The 17,055-nt window shown below is 46.7% G+C and overlaps 1 long non-coding RNA gene and 1 pseudogene across 2 annotated transcripts in view; both read left to right on the forward strand.

Moving 5' to 3' along the window:
• LOC118146722 (uncharacterized) overlaps window positions 1-6,294 on the forward strand; it is a 167,111-nt gene extending 160,817 nt beyond the window's left edge. For both annotated transcript variants that reach the window (XR_013525448.1, XR_013525447.1), the window contains exon 7: window positions 3,597-6,294. This is a non-coding gene — a long non-coding RNA (uncharacterized LOC118146722). The remainder of the gene's footprint in view (window positions 1-3,596) is intronic.
• Window positions 6,295-6,306: 12 nt separating this feature from the next.
• LOC128929508 (histone-lysine N-methyltransferase SETMAR pseudogene) lies at window positions 6,307-8,420 on the forward strand (annotated as a pseudogene).
• The last annotated feature ends 8,635 nt before the right edge of the window (window positions 8,421-17,055 follow it).

Genomic DNA, 17,055 nt, shown 5'->3' on the forward strand with positions numbered 1-17,055 from the left:
ATTTTGGGCCTGTTGGGTGTAATGGGTGTATTAGGGCCTGGGCCTTCAGTCCTCAGGGGATCACAGCATGCTATCCATCCAGAATGCATCGTCCAGTAAATGGTTGATGTTGAGACGATGGATCTCTTATGACAATAAGAGGCATTCTCATGCCTGGAGAAAATGTGAATGATGTTATCTCTAAGGGATAAAGAACCTGACACTTCTGTGATTACCAAGGTCTTCACCATGGTGGGTCTGGCCTAACTGTGCCGAGGCGCTGGTGGCCATGAGGTAGAGAGTTAAGACAGTTAGGACTCTCGGAAGGAGCTTGGTCCCCTTGGGGTTCCATAGCCCATGCCACAGCTTCAATCGGAGTGACTTTAGGAGGCCACTGTGCTGCTTGAGGAGGCTGGTGGCTTGGGGGCGATGGGCCAAGTGAGAGTTCCCTAAACTATCATGCTGTGAGGCCCATTCCTATGTCACTGCTGCCCTGAATTGGGAGCCTAGGTCTTAGTTGATGATATTGGGTGGTTTTCAAGAGGGAAATGTCACAACAAGAGAGCACCTGCCACACCAACGGTCTTGGGTTGGAAGAGTCCCTGGAAGTGCAGTGGATGTGTGTCTGCTTCTGCACAGCAGAAGGTGCTGGCTGTGGTGGGAGGGGCCCCCAGAAGTCAGTGTGCTGAGAGGTGATGGCCCAGGAACAAGGGAGTGCCGGCCACAGCCTGTGTCAAGCAGTGGCGCGGCATCTGCAGTCGAGCTGGAGATCTGCTGAGAGGCACCAGTGGCCTAGGGTACCCTCTAATGTGGCCACAGCCTCAAGGGGCTGAAGTTTGGGTGGTGCTGATTTGGCTTGAGGGCCAGGATGCTGTTCTCTCCACTGAACGTGCTGCTCTACCTTTTCTTCTAACCTGTCCACATTTTCAGTGTCTTCATGTGTCACCATGAAATCCTTCATTGCCACTCCAAGACAAAATGATCTCTGTCTTTTGTTTTTTTTTTTTTTTGAGACAGAGTTTCACTCTTGTTACCCAGGCTGGAGTGCAATGGCGCGATCTGGGCTCACAGCAAACTCTGCCTCCTGGGTTCAGGCAATTCTCCTGCCTCAGCCTTCCACATATCTCGAATTACAGGCATGCGCCACTATGCGCAGCTAATTTTTTGTATTTTTAGTAGAGACGGGGTTTCACCATGTTGACCAGGATGGTCTCCATCTCTTGACCTCGTGATCCACCCTCCTCGACCTGCCAAAGTGCTGGGATTACAGGCTTGAGCCACCGCGCCCGGCTGATCTCTGTCTTTCTCCTAAAGTCCAAATACTTCTGGAAGCCAGATTTCATCCAGGATATTTTTCTACATTTTAGAATACAGTGTTTTTATTTTGTTTCTTAAAGGTATGCTATTGCAGGCACTAGACACATAGACTGCCTTACCTCAGTAGGTTTGTTTTTTCCTATACAGTTTAGTGATAATACAATTTTATATAATTACTTGATAATGATTATAATTCACTTATTCATAATGAATTTATTGATCCCCTGCTTTGTGTTAGGCAGTTATCTATGCACTGTGATATAACCATGAGTGAAACATGCCTCTCCCCTTCTATTGTAGAAAGTTAAACATTACAGAGAGTCAGACAAGGTGGAATTTTAGCTGAAAGTCCTAGGTCTGGGCAGTGAGTTGGGTGCCCTTCCATGGGTGGTGCAGATGCCCCCAGATGGAGTCAGCCCGGCCCACACCACAGTTTGGAACAATATGGGAAGGAACGTATGACTGCATGACTTTGAATCAGTGGCAGCTCTTAGAAACCACTGAAGGCTCCTGGCCTTCATCCCATGAATCCCAATATGTTTCCATCACCATCTAAACAAGAGGAAGAGCTCAGAACATTTCTCTGTGTCATTTCTCAGGCCTACCGTGTCCTCCTGGGACCTGTATTGGGCTCCCCAGCTGTGTGGTGTCCCAAAGGGTTGCCTGGACCCCTGAGCTGCCTCTTCAGACAGGCAGAGCCTCAGTCCAGGACCAAGACCATCTCAGAATCTGCATGGGGTTGATGCGGAAAACACCTGCATCCTTCTCCTGGGCTCTGGGCATTGGCTGTTGATGCTGGTGGTCGCAGCAGTGGGACCAATCAATCATGAGATGATTGAGTCAGAAATGGTGATTAGCCCCTTGAGACACCGTCCTTTCTTTAAAGCCTGTAATCTTTCTGTGTCACTCAAACTCCCTGGGGCACTTTCACAGTGAGCACCTGCTGAGAGGAGCTGTGTCTGGAATACAGCCTTTTCCCCAAACACGTACATCCAAGTCCCCAGCAGCAACTACCAGATCCAGAGTAAGTACGTTGCACTCACGCTGGACTCTTCCAGCCGGGGGTCATGTCCTGAGAGGACATTTGCAGGACACATTGGACAAGGGTTCAAGGGGACTGTGGGAATCAGGGAAGGGGAGGACAGACAGAAGGAAGGGTCACATCACACCCCAGGGACATCAGCCTGGCCCTCAGGAACACCGGGGTTAGGCAGTGACCCTATCCTCTTGGAGGGGAGGAGGAAGACAGGCTCAGGAAGCTGCAGACCTCACCTGTGCTGTGCCTGGAGTGGAGGCTGCAGTTGGAGGGAGGACAGCAGGGGGCGCTGTGGCCTTCCCAGCAAATGCTCTGAGCATTTCAAAAAACACTCCTGGTTCATTCCCTTGCCAGAGACCTGGTTTTCTGCTGACCCACTGATGTGCAGGATGTTTTGGGAATTAGAACCTCAGTGCCCTGCAGCACCAGCAGGGACTTGGGTGACTTGGAGATCTCTTGTTCCTCCCTTCACTTTTCCTGATGCCTTAGAAGCAGTATTTTCCAGGAAGAACCAGATTCTCTGCAGCTTTAAGAGAGTTCCTGCCACCCGGTGCCATGGAGTAAATGTGTGCACGCGTTTTCTGCGTGTGCAGACAACTCCGTGTGTTTGACAGCTAGATATTAGTACATATGGCAGGAAAATACTCTTAATGAGGACATCCCAGCGAGGTGGCCCTGTGCTTTCTGTTCTACTCATCACATCTTTGTGAAAGCCACTTCCACTTTAATTGATTATTTTTCCCCATGGAGCTGATACTTTGTCAGGTCTAAAAAGCAGATGTGGGATCCAGAACTGCTCAGGAAAACTCAAACACTTCTGGAGAGAACGTGCTGGCTGTTTCTGAGGAGAAGCAATGTTATGGCCGTGTAAGCTTGAAGCTGACAATGATGGTGTCGGGAACACTTAAGCATGGTCTTTGCTTGAAGCTAGTCCCAATGAGGCAGAGTGGAAAGGCAGAGCAGTAGGTGGGCAGCGTCATTTGAGCTTTCCTAACACTGTGTGTCTGAAGCTGTTGTTCATCTGCGATCTTCCTAGGATTGGAAGTGTCTTTTGTTTAACATGCACAATTTAGGTTCTGGTACCTGCATCTGACCATCCTGACTAAGACACGTATCGAACATTACAGAGGTGCAAACACAGAAAACTTGCTACAAGGACTTTATGAGAGGTGAAGAAAGGAAGGCGGGGACCAAGTACAGGCATAATGAAAGTTACCTTCCTGGTTGGAAAGCAAGTTATGAACTTGTTTCTTCTGTTCTGCAGGCTCAGAGGCAGCAGAATTTGTATTGGCTCCCGTCGGAGGCACAAGTTCCATATGCGCTTTCTTCAAGGCGACAGACACCTATTCTGCAAGAGCATCTCAAGCGGGTCCTTGCTTGGGGACACATAGAGCATCAGGCATTAGGACTGTGGTCAGACGGGGTGGTAAGGAGAATCCCCGTGCAGTTACCTCCTGGGCTGATCGCGTTCAACATGGTGGCCACATCACAGCAGCAGCATAATCAGCCCCGTCAACAGGAATGAAATACACCGCAGTGCTGCTCACAGGTAGGATTAGAGACCTGTTCTCATTCACTCACCTTTTCATGCTCCTTCCCCATCACCCAGGTATCTGATCACACTCTTAGACCTGTCCCCAGTTTCTAAAACTCCTCTAATAGACAAAGTGAACTGTATTTCTTCAAAAGTGGGCTCTCACCAATGATGCAGGGGAGATGGCCCAGGATGCTTCTGCAGAGCATAAAATAAGTGTGAGTCTCAGAATTGTCAGAAAATCCAACATCTTTGGAGAAAAGTCATTCGTGGAATATCAACTGGTTCCTTCCTTGTACTTTGCACATGAGGAAATTGAGGCCTGGGGAGGTGTTCACAGAAGAGAAAGACCCAGCTGTTGTGTCTGATTCTAGAGGTGCCTGGTTTTTCCTCTCTAGAACGAGCCAGCTGTTGGGTCTGATTCTAGAGGTGCCTGGTTTTTCCTCTCTAGAGGGAGCCAGCTGTTGAATCTGATTCTAGAGGTAGCTGTTTATTTTTCTCTTGAAAGAGCCAGCTGTTGGGTCTGATTCTAGAGGTGCCTGGTTTTTCCTCTCTAGAAAGAGCGAGCTATCGAGTCTGATTCTAGAGGTGCCTGGGTTTTTCTCTCTAGACTCCTAGCTCCGCAATGCTGGAATATCTCACCTGAAGCTCTAAAACCTGAGCTTGCATCCCATGTGAAGGAGAGGGCAAAGTCACAGTCCTCTGCCACAGGCTGCTCCTGGGCTGCAATCTTGTCAGCTCTTGCAGGGAATGGCTGAGCCTGGGCCTGAAGGGCCACCAGGAGAATAGCAGCAAGGATGGCGAGGGTCCTCATTGTGGCTGGGGTCACCTGCAGAAGGAAGAGCAGGATCGACTGTGTGGGGAGTGAGGAGTCAGCCTGGATTTATAGGTCTGCTGGGAGAAGGGCTGAGACAGATGCTGCAGTGAGAGGAGGTGTGCATGTGATGGGTGGGGGCAGGGCTGCCCTTGCCCTCCAGGTCTTCTTTGTGTTCTGCTGTTTTCCCAGCTTTCCTTGTGGCCGTGAGACAGTATGTTTAGAGTGTCTGGACTGGGTCCAAGCTGATAGGGAGGCTGAGGACCCTGATTTACTTTTCTGTTTGCCATCTACTTGAATATTTTCTTTTTGATATTGAAAAATATAAAGAAAACAAAATTTCATTTATAAGTTGGAGAACAACTGCCTCTTATTTTCTGAAGATGGGCCCTGCCACTCTCTAGAGCCCCAGACCAGAACCCGATATTGTGGAAAGTTAAACCAGTGCAGAATTCAGGGGCATTTCCACCCTCAGGGAGAGGTTATAGGGTGTGTAGCCTCCTCCTGGGCCAGTGTGAAAAGAACAAAATGACTTTTTCAGGCTAAGGCCAAATGAGCTCATTAAGACACTAGGTCAAGAATAAGTAAAACTAAAGTGAAATGGTGGGTTAATGTTAAGAAATGAATGTCATTTGTAAAATTTGTACCATTAACATATCTATGTGTACTTTAAGAAATATCAAAACGTTTGACATGTCTGTCGCCCTCTTCTAGAATCTTTGATATTGTTTTAAGTATAAAATCTCTTTTTCTTTTCTTTTTTATTTGAGACGGAGTCTCGCTCTTTCTCCCAGGCTGGAGTGCAATAGAGTGATCTCAGCTCACTGCAACCTCTGCTTCCGGGTTCAAACAATTCTCCGGCCTCAGCGCCGACCCCAGTAGCTGGGGTTACAGGCATGCCCCACCATGCTCGGCAAATTTTGGTATTCTTTTCAGAGATGGGGTTTCACCATGTTGACCAGGCTGGTCTGGAACTCCTGACCTCAGGTGATCCACCTGTGTCGGCCTCCCAAATTATATCTTGAATCATGCAGCCAGAACAACAGGTTGAAAGGGTAACAGGCTCCCATCTGTTCCCTCAGCCCTGCGGTTCTGCTCCTGGAAACCACCACTTCCCAATTTTACACATTCTTCCTCACTTGCTTTTTCCTTCTAATGCTGTGTCTAGTACACGTTGTGTATCAAAACTCAAAGAACATCATTACAATTATGCCCTATACTATTCCAGCTTTTGCACATGACATCACTTTGCTATTTTTATATTATAAAAATATTGTCAAATTGTTATAATCTGTGTATTTCTAAGCTTTGCCGTGACAAGTGTAAACGGCACTGAATATAATTTTATAGTCATCAGCTTGCCTGTAAATGACAATATCTTTGAAATTAGATTGCCAGGTTAAAGATTGTGTCTTAAGTATTTTGAATTTGTTGCTATGTTGTCCTCACTAAAGTTTGTTCTATTTACTGAAAACAAAAGTCACCCCGACTGTTGCCCAGCGGAATTTCTTTTAGAAAGCCCTGGTTGGTGCAAAAGTAATTGCAGTATTTGTATTGAAATTTGCTGTTTGATAATGGAATACATTCTTAAATAAACGTGGTTACATTTTAGACCATTTTAATGACATGTGTCACTTTATGCTTTTTTGCTAGTAACTTACTAGTTGCTGTCTATTTTTTATTTATTTATTTACTTATTTACTTATTTTTTGAGACGGAGTTTCGCTCTTGTTACCCAGGCTCGAGTGCAATGGCGCGATCTCGGCTCACCGGAACCTCTGCCTCCTGGGTTCAGGCAATTCTCCTGCCTTAACCTCCCGAGTAGCTGGGACTACAGGCACGCGTCACCATGCCCAGCTGATTTTTTGTATTTTTAGTAGAGATGGGGTTTCACCATGTTGAACAGGATGGTCTTGAAATCTTGACCTCGTGATCCACCCACCTCGGCCTACCAAAGTGCTGGGATTACAGGCTTGAGCCACTGTGCCCAGCGCTATTTTATATTTATTTTACTGTGGAAATGATCTTAGACAAAATGCAAATTTGAGCAGTTTTTTTATTTTAGTTCAAAACGAGTCATAAAGCAGCAGAGATAACTCACAACGTGAACAACACGTTCGGCCCAGGACAGCACATTTTGACCCACTGCACCACTGCGCTGAGCAGCACACAGGGCCGTGGTGCTTCGGGAAGTTTGCAAAGATGACCTTGAGGATGAGGAGCATAGTGGTCATCCATTGGAAGTTGACCGCGACCAGTGAGAGCATTCATTCAGGCTGACCCTCTTACAACTACACTAGAAATTGCCAAAGAACTCAACATCAACTGTTCTGCAGTTGTTCAGCATTTGAAGCAAACTGGAAAGATGAAAAAGCTCAGTAAGTGGGAGCCTCATGAGTTGACAGAAAATTTAAAAAATTGTCTTTTTGAAGTGTTGCCTTCACTTATTCTATGAAACAACAAATCATTTCTCGATCGGGTTATGACATGTAACAAAAAGTGGATCTTGTACGACAGCCAGCGGAGATCAGCTCAGTGGTTGGACCGAGAAGAAGCTCCAAAGCACTTCCCAAATCCAAACTTGCACCAAAAGCAGGTCATGGTCGCTGTGCGGTGCCCTGTGGCCAGTCTGACCCACTACTGATTCAGCTTTCTGAATCCCCGAGAAACCATTGCATCTCCAAAGTATTCTCAGCAAATCCATGATATGCACCAAAAACTACAACAGCTGTAGCCGGCATCGGTCAACAGAAAGGGCCCAATTCTTATCTACCTAATGCCCAGTGGCACGCCACTCAACCAGTGCTTCAAAAGCTGAACGAATTGGGCTGTGAAGTTTTGCCTCATCTGCCATATTCACCTGACCTTTTGCCAACCGACCACCACCTCTTCAGGCATCTGGAAAACTCTCTGCAAGGAAAGTGCTTTCACAGCCAGCAGGATGCACAAAATGCTTTCCAAGAGTTCACTGAATCCTGAAGCACAGATCTTTACACTACAGAAATAAACCAACTTATTTCTCGTTGGCAAAAATGTGTTGATCGTAATGATTCCTATTTAAATTAACAATGCTGTGTTTGAGCCAGTTATAATGATTTAAAATTCACGGTCCAAAGCCCCGATTACTTTTGTACCACGTAATGCTTACCAAGTGTCATTGCCCTTCCTTCCTGCCCACATGTTCCTCTAGGAATACTTGATGTCTTAGACTCTCTTACAGCTCAATGACCAGTGAGCTCTGTTCTGACCAATAAGAGGTAATCCCTAAGAGGGATACTCTTTAAAATAATGAAGGGAATTTCTGTGTTTGGGTTATATTTTTCGTGATTCTTTTATGTGTTCTTCCTTATTTCTTCTTGGATCATGGAAGCGCTTGGACTTGCACCAACAAGTCTTTTTGCCTTTTTACCACAAAGATAATTCCTTCGTATGGATGGAGGAGCAGGAAGATACAAGACTCCTTGGTTCCTGAGGCCACGGTTGTGATATTGCACCCACTCCTGTTTGCCCACATCTGATTGTGTCACGACTTAGGAGAAACATGATCTTACTTTGGAATCCACTGTTTGTTTGGTTTCCTGGTCTTTGTGGCTGAAAGCAGCTGATACCTGCATTATAGAGCTTTCAAAATCATTTCCGACGTGCAAAGTAAAATTTGATATCCCAGTAAAGTCTTGTTTACATTTTTCATAAAAATTAGGGTCAAAATGATTTAATGCCTAAGAAGCACTTGTATTTATTTTCCCTGAAGTATCTTTTTTTCTACTTTCTTGGCCTTTTCATTTTTTGATTGCTAGCATCTCTTTACATAGTTTGAAATTGACTCTGTCATATGTATTCGAAATAATTTTAGAGTTTGTCATTCTCTATAGGGTTTCTTTTGATGTGCAGTTATTTTTATGTAGATTTAAAATTTATTTGTCAATTTCTGAGTTTTGTGTCTTTCCCACCTACCCTTTTAAAATTCCGTCTTGCATGTGTTCCTTTATGCTCTGTGCTGTGAGTCAGGGTGGCCTCTCCATCTGCTGCCACTCACCCTGAGGGGGCTGTGCCATCCCAGAGAGGGTTTTCTGGATCCATACCAATCAAACATGTGAATGGCACATAGAGATGCCCAGAATATATGTAGAAAACATGCCCATAGATGGAGCTGTTAGATCAGAGAAATTTCAAAGTGACGTGGGGGCCACAAAGGTACTCTGTGTGTTCTATTTCAGCTCCTCTTCTGTTCCACTGTGCTGTGCCTCAGTCCTCCCCAAATACACACATTTCAGTGTAAACACAGAACTCCATTTCTAAAGCCCCTTCTCTCTGATCTTGCACCTGACTGACTTGTACACGCTAAGAGTCCATGTCTCTTTCCTTCTCAGAGACATTCAGATCCTGCTTCTGCACAGGAAGGGCTGGACCCAAGGGTAAATCACACTCTTGGGGACCTGTTCTTGCTACAATCTCATGCACCTGTAGACCCAGATGGGTGCATCCTTCTGGCCGTATCATTATCTGTGAGAGCCCAGTCTGTGGAGAGGTCAACAGTAATCCTGGCCACCATTTCCTGAGAGCAATAAATCTCTTTACTCAATAATGAGGATCAATGGGAATTCTGACTGATGGCATCTGCTAATAAACCTGACTTCATCTACGTAAAGGGTGTGGGTCAAAAGATGAGATCCCAGGTGTTTCACATGAAATCCCAAAGAAGGGGCTTTCAGAGGCGTATGTCAAGGAGAGCCTGTGATGCTCACATAAGACTCTCAGTCAGCAAATATCCCTGGAGCATCAGCTGCTGTCAGGTTCTAGGCCCAGAACACAAATAGCAAAGAAACTTACAGAAGCCAGCACTGCAGAATTCAGAGAAATAGAGAGTCCAGGGCCTGAGTGAAGTATATGGAATTTGCATCAGCCTTGTTGATCAGTCACTTTTGACTTTGATTAAGGTAAATAATCTATCTAATGTTCATTTCTCTCTTTAATGTATGTTTCTCAAAAAGATTTTAATGGTAACAGGGAGTAAAAGGATTCATGTGACTATGAGTTATTATAACGGATGAGTATTTCTTAGTACTCAATTCGTATTAGCCAATATTACTACAGTAAATATGTATTTTGACAATTCTGTCTGGCCTATAGGAGTTATCCAGCTGATAACACTTCTATGAAGTCACACAATGCTGCCTTCAATCCATCATAAAGGGAAGAACACGTTAGTGTCCTTATTTTAAGGAATACCGTAGTTTGGTCCATAGGATCAATGTGTTGCCTCCAACGATAAAGGTTCGGCATCACCAAAGCTAGGTTGGAATCCCAGGCCCCGTTTCCCAAACCTCTTCATTGCTCCTGGCATGGTTCCCCAGCCCCTGGGCTCAGGACCAGTGTCGATCTGTGGCCTTTTAAGAACTCGGCCACACAGCAGGAGGTGAGTCATGGACAAGTGAGAATTACTGCCTGAGCTCTGCCTCTTATCCGATCAGCAGTGGCATTCGATTCTCATAGGAGTGTGGACCCTACTGTGAACTGTGCGTGCAAGGGATCTAGGTTGTGTGCTCCGTACGAGAATCTAACTAATGCCTGATGATAGGAGGTGGAACAGTTTCATTCCAAAACCATCCCTACCCCCACCCATGGAAAAATTGTCTTTGGCACTGTCCCTGGTGCCAAAAAGCTTGTCCCCAGTCAGTGCCTAACTAAAGTCACGTGACACTGTGGAAGAAGTGTCCCCAGTTAAGTGTCTAACTAAAGTTAAGTGACCCTGTGGAGCAGTAGAGGCTTCATGCCCTCCTTGAGGGCGGACAGGACTGGAGCAAGGAGGGAAGTGAGAGAGCAGATTCCAGTGTGGAGAGGAAACGTGAAGACGTTCAGTGGGACGCTGTGTAGACTGTGCTCACTGGCAGGAAGGCCATCAACGTGGGGGACGGCAAGTGGGTTTAGACTGAAATTGTGGATGGGAAGCTTCCTGGAGATGTTCTAGACACAGCTTCACATCTTGAGGATGAGGGCTTAAGAACAGGAGCGGGTGAGTGGAAATGAAAGGGCCAAGCACGCTTTCTGCTGTGCTTCCATGCCCTGTAGGGCTTCGGAACCACACTATGGAAGCCCTACAGTGAGACAGGGATGCTGTGTCCTGGAATAATCACACTTTGAAAACGTGGCCCACCTCTGATTCATTCTTTATGATTTGATCACGTGAGTGGGTTATTTAAAATGCCTAGTAGGTCTTCAGTGTACATACAGAGCATGGTTTTTAGATAATTATTTCTGGGTCTTATCTGAGGCTGAGCAAGTTGCCCTGGTTGTCTGGAGACCCTCACACCTCTCCCTGCTTTCTCTGTCCCTGGGGTTTGCAGCTGTCATTACCCACCCTGGGCTGCAGTAGCAGAAGCCACAGGTGGTGCTCCCAGTGGAGGACGGGATGCTCCGTCCTCATCTGTCCCCTTCCCTGGGATTGATGGATGTTTCTCAGCACCTCAGCCTGAGTTCGATTCCATTCTTTTCTGTTGCAACAGTAATTCCTCTAAATTTAGTGGAGGTTGACCCTGCATATTTTTTGTCCCAATGCTATTTTCTTTGCCTAGACTACTGCTTTACTTCTCCTTTTTTCCTTTTTTTTTTTTTTTTTTCTTTTTTGAGACGGAGTTTCGCTCTTCTTACCCAGGCTGAAATTCAATGGCGCGATCTCGGCTCACTGCAACCTCCGCCTCCTGGGTTCAGGCAATTCTCCTGCTTCAGCTTCCTGAGTAGCTGGGATTACAGGCACATGCCACTATGCCCAGCTAGCTTTTTGTATTTTTAGTAGAGACGGGGTTCCACCATGTTGACCAGGATGGTCTCGATCTCTTGACCTCATGATCTATTCGCCTCAGCCCCCCAAAGGGCTAGGATTACAGGCGTGCCTCTTCTTTTTAATTTATTATGCTAATATCTTGTACATTTCAGTTAAAGATATATCATGAATTGTTTTCTTGCTACTACAGGCCAAAATTCCTAGTTTCTTCATTAGAAAGTAGTAATGCTTCACAAAGCCATATTTAACCCGTGATATTCTCCTATGTTAGTTTTAAATGATTTTTATAGGAATGCTGTCATATAGACTAAACACATGGGCTGCCTTATCCCCATTGGTGTCACGCTTAGTCTATGAAGTTTTATAAAAATGTCATTTTGTAATAAGATGTGGTGTTAGACAGGATTACTTAACTGAATCATAATGAAGTTGCTGATCTCCTACCATTTGTTAGGGAGTCTTCTGTGCACTGTGCTCTGACAACGAGTGACACGTGCCGCTCACTTCCTGGAGTAGGAAGGCAAACGTTACAGAAAGCAGGTGAAATGTACAGAATGTGAGATGGTGTGAAATTCTACAGTTTAAAATGAGAGAAGGAGGGGATTGAGGTTTCCAGGTGGAACTAGTTGCAATTAAAAATTGAGAAATCAGCGTAGCCTTCAGTGGCAAAGGGAAGCTTTGGCAGAGGCCCCAGGACCTGGGTTGCAAAGCAGGTGGAGCAGAAGCCCCGTGATGGAGTGAGCCCGGCCCAGTGGAGAGTTAGGAGAAATATGCAGAGTTACAGCAAGGACCACGTGACTTCAAGTCAGTGGCAGTCACAGGAACCCAAGGAAGGTTGCCTGGCCATTGCACTCTCAATATTAATATGTGTCCTGCCCTGTCTAAAGAAGAGGTAGAGCTGGGACCATTTCTCTGTCAGACATAGACCCTCTATAAAACCTAAGATCTGTATTGGGTCCCCCAGCTGTGCAATGTGTCAGTGGGATCCCTGAGCTGTCTCTCTGGACAGGCAGAGCCTCAGTCCCAGGCCAAGACCTGCTCAGAATCTGCAGGAGGTGGATAGGGGAACAGCTGCTCCTTCCTCCTGGGGTCTGGGCATTTGTGGTTGGTGTTGGTGGTCACAGAATTATCTGGGCCATAAGATGATTTAATGAAGAAAGGTGAATAATCCATTTGAAACACTGTCTCTTTCTCTGACGCCTGTAATCCCTCTGCCCCACTCAGACTCCTTGGGACATTTTACCAGTGACCACCCGGTATAAGTAGCCATTGCTGGAATATCGTTTCTTTGTCAAACTCGTGTTTTGAATTCACCAGTTGCAACTGCCAGATCCAGAGACAATACGAGGCACTCACGCAGGACTCCTCCCCGGGCTGTGTGGTCCTGTCCTGAAAGGCCGTTTGCAGAACATGTTGGACAAGTGCTCGGGGTCAATGAGAATCAGGGGAGAAAAAATGAGAACAGACAGGAGGAAGAGTCAAATCTCACCCCAGCAAGATGTCAGCCTGGCCCTCAGAGACACCGGGGTTAGGCAGTGACCCTGTCTCTTGGAGGGGAGGAGGAAGACAGGGTCAGAAAGGTGCAGACCCCACATGTGCTGTGCCTGGTTGGGAGGCTTCAGGTGGAGGCAGGACAGAAGGGGATGCTGTGTCCTTCCCGGAAAATGCCCTGAGCATCTCAGGGGGCACTACTGGTTCATTCCCTTTCCCAGACCTGGTTTCCTGCTCACCCACTGATGTGGAGGAGGTTTTGGGGTATCAGAGCGTCAGCACCCTGCAGCAGCAACAGGAACTGAAGGTTTCTGATGAAATGTTTTCTTGTCTCTTTATTTTGCTCGTTGCCCCTTTGAGGTTGTATTTTCCAAGCAGAATCAGGTTCTCAGCGGCTTTAAGGCAAGCCAGGAGAGTGCACATTGTAAAGTGCAGTGGAGCATTTGTGCCTGTGCGTTTTCTAGGAGTGGAGACGACTTTATGGTGTGGGATCCAGGTCTTAGTAGACGTGGCTGGACGTGTGTTTAAGGAGGACGTCCCAGTGTGGGCTGCTTCGCTTTCTGTTCCACGCATCCCGCCTTCGCTAACCACCCATTTCCCTCTTAAAGCTGCCTCAGTGGATCTCATGTAACCCTATGTCTTAAAAGGCAGATGTATAAGCTGGGATTGTTTCAAGAATGATCTTCAATTGTTTAGCATAGAGGATGGTGGTTTTTCCTGAGAAGGAAAGATTTTGTGACTGCGTGGACTTTAAGCTGACACTGATTATTTGCCCATCACATGCCAGTTCTTTGACAGTGGATCCAGAGAAAGTGAGGCAGAGTGAAAAGGCAGAGCAGTGGATGGGAGATCGGTGTTGTCATTTGGACCTTCGTTTCAATTTGGGTCTGAAGCCCAAATTCCTGTTTGAAATTCCTAGAACTGGGAATGTTATTTTGTTCAAAAATTTGATATATGTTTCTGATACTTGTATCCCAAGTATGTTGACATAGACACACATGACACATGAAAGAGGCGTAAACACAGAGAGCTTGTTAGAAGGCATTTATTTGGGATGAGGAAAGGAAACTGAGGACATGGTACAGGAGTGACAAGGATGTCTTTAACTCTCAAAATAAATCGGGAGCTTATTTTTATCTGGAAGCTCGGCGGCAGCATAATCTACCACCAGTGTAGCAGGTCCCCAAATCACGTTCTCTGGAACGGCAGCCTACGAGTCTGCAAGCGCAGCGTGTGCGTCTTCCTGAGCCTGGGGACGCGCAGAGAGAATGAGAAATTGATCACCAAGGTCAGCAGTGGGTGGTAAAGGGAATCTTGGGAAGTCACATGCTGGCTGATGGGGAATGTTGGCTGCATTAGGGCCAGTAGCACGAGCAACCTTAGTCAACAGGAAAACTACAGAGATCAGTGCTGGTCACACAGAAGAGTGATGGTCACACAGGATTCCATTCACTCATTCTCTTTTGCTCTCATTTCAGTGCTTCTGCCCCATTACACGCACAGCTGAACACACTCTGTGGCCTGGCTCTGCTTTTTCAAGACTATTCTACAGATAGAACAAAATATTCTCCTTGTAATTGAGTCCACATGTTTAGATCCAGAAAGAACTAGTCAGACGGTCTCTTCATATCTTAAAGCTACTGAATTTCACAGACGTATCCTGGAGTCAAGCCTTTATTTTTTACTTTTGTTTTTTTCTAAGGTGAAAGCATTATTTAAAAAGCAAAGGAATGAAAGAATGACTACTCGACAGGCTGAGCAACCTCAAGTCTTTTAGGCTTATTTGGCTCTCTATTCCATTTATAGATGAGAAAATCAAGGCCCAGAGCTGCTAAGTTAAGCCACCTCAGTGACATCCACCACTGAGACTCCATTCCAGAGCCCGATTCCTGTTTCTCCCTCTAGACTTGGCAGCTCTGCGTTCTGGCTTCTCTCACCTGAAAGCTGATGTGCAGCATCTTCATCCCATACGAAGGAAACAGACGCTTCCTGAGTGTCTGCTCCAGGCTGCTCCTGGGCTGCAACCTCGTCAGCTCTTGCCTGGAGTGGCTCCGCCTGGGCCTGCAGGACCACCAGGAGAACGGCGGCAGCGAGGAAGGCGAGGGTCCTCATGGCTGGGGTGACCTGGAGGAGGGAGAGCAGGAGTGGATGTGTGGGGAGTGAGGAGTTAGCCTGGACTTATTGCTCTGCAGGGAGAAGGCTCAGAGACAAGAAGCCTCGACCCTTCTGAGTGAGCGGAGGTGTGTGTTTCATTGGAGATTATCTTGGATCCCACTGGTCTCCACGTCCCTCTTTTCCTCCTTTGCTCTCCCAGGTTTCAGTCTAGCGTGAATCTCTATGTGTAGTGTCTGTGCTGGGTTGGAGAAAATGGTGATAATGAGGATCCGAGCATCTCTTTCCTGTGTCTCACTTCATTAAATATTTACTTTTTAATATTCAACCAAAGGATAACAGCAGTGCTTTTGTTGAATAAGTTCAGGGAACAAATGTCTCATTTTCTGCAGATGCCCCACTACCCCCTGCAGGTCTAGACTCTGGCACAGGCATCAATTCCTATCAAGTGAAGAGCCGCTTGTTGCAGGTGTCAAAGGCATTACCACCCTCAGGGAGTTACGGGGTGAGTAGCCTCCTGTAGGGGCCAGTGTGAAAGGACCAGGACCCTGTCAGGCTGTAGGTGAAATGAGCCCAGTGATAGAGAGGTAAAAAGTTCGTCTACAGCCAAAACCTTCTTTCCAGCTCTATCGAGATATGAATAAGAATTAAACATGATACATATCTCCTGTATACCACCTTATAATTTGATGTTCCTATACATGTGGTCCTCTATCATATACTATATACACAAATCAACTCAAAATGCAACGACCTAAACATAGATCTGAAACCATAAAATTGCGAGAGGAACATATGAAGATAAAGCTTTGACTGATGCAGGTAACGACTTCTTGGCTATGACGCCAAAAGCACAGGCAGTGAAAGGGAGAAGAGACAAATGGGGCAGCACTGAACGCTGAAGCATCTGCACGGCCAGAACAAGTCCCGGGCCTCCTGTAGCAAGAGCAGCCGTGCACAAACAGGACAGGACTTCCTATTTAAGTTCATTTGGAATCAGGTGTCCTAACATCCGGGGTTAGTTTCTGTTAAGTGCATTATTACATAACTCCGGTGGCGAGGGCAGTTGAGAAATTCATTGGGAAGCTGGGCTCCAAACAGGAGTCCACAGAGGGACTGACCCCTCATCTACCTTGGTCAGCCCCGGCCAGGCCCAGGTAGCAGCCGACTGTGGATTCTCCATGACTGTGAAGACACTGACCCTGTGATGCCTGTGCTGACAGCTGAGGCTGAACTACGTGGACCCAGGGAATGTTTAAAGCCACCAGGAAAGGCCAGCTTGCCTATTATAGTGCACACTCTGTAAGGAGACTAGGGAAAGAGCGCCAGCCTACTCACTGAGGAGGATTTGGGATTTTGCTCTCAATCAGCGTCTGCAGGCCCTGGGGTCTAACCATAAAAACACCAGATCCATTCGGCCAAGCCGAGATGTGGTGAACAGCTGGGTGAGGCTGAAGAGCAGCTCAGGTTTGTTGGACCCTCCTGAGTTGAGCGAGTGCACGGAGCACATGGATTCCTAGGGGGGACAGTTACCTCCTTGCCTGGCAGTGAGATGCTTCAAGACTAAACAGTTGTCTATGAGTAAGAGTTAAAGTGTTTTCCGTCATCTTAAGGTGGGCTGAGGCGTCTCAGGTCTCCTTAGGGGTGGTCGCTGTTCCAAAGCAGTGGGGTCGGCTGTCACTCTGAGGCAGCAGTGAGTTCCTGACCTGCAGCTGGCCTCGGAGTTTCACCATTTGAGGAAGTGGGCAATGGTCTCGTCCCAGCAGAAGAACCAATTACGGCTATTTGGGGCACGGGGGCCGGGAAATAGTTTTAGGTTCTAGGGCATTAGTAGGTGCCCTGTAAGGACCCAGTGGATGTGGGAATACATGGAAAATGAGAAAAGGTGGTGTGCTCGTGGGGAAGGTTACAAGGTTGTGGGAACATTCAGTGATCTTCAGAGGTCAAACCTGGTCCAGCCTGCTGCGCACAGCACATTCCAATCCATAGAC

The sequence above is a fragment of the Callithrix jacchus genome, chromosome 13 (assembly GCF_049354715.1).
Source record: "Callithrix jacchus isolate 240 chromosome 13, calJac240_pri, whole genome shotgun sequence".
Lineage (NCBI taxonomy): Eukaryota > Metazoa > Chordata > Mammalia > Primates > Cebidae > Callithrix > Callithrix jacchus.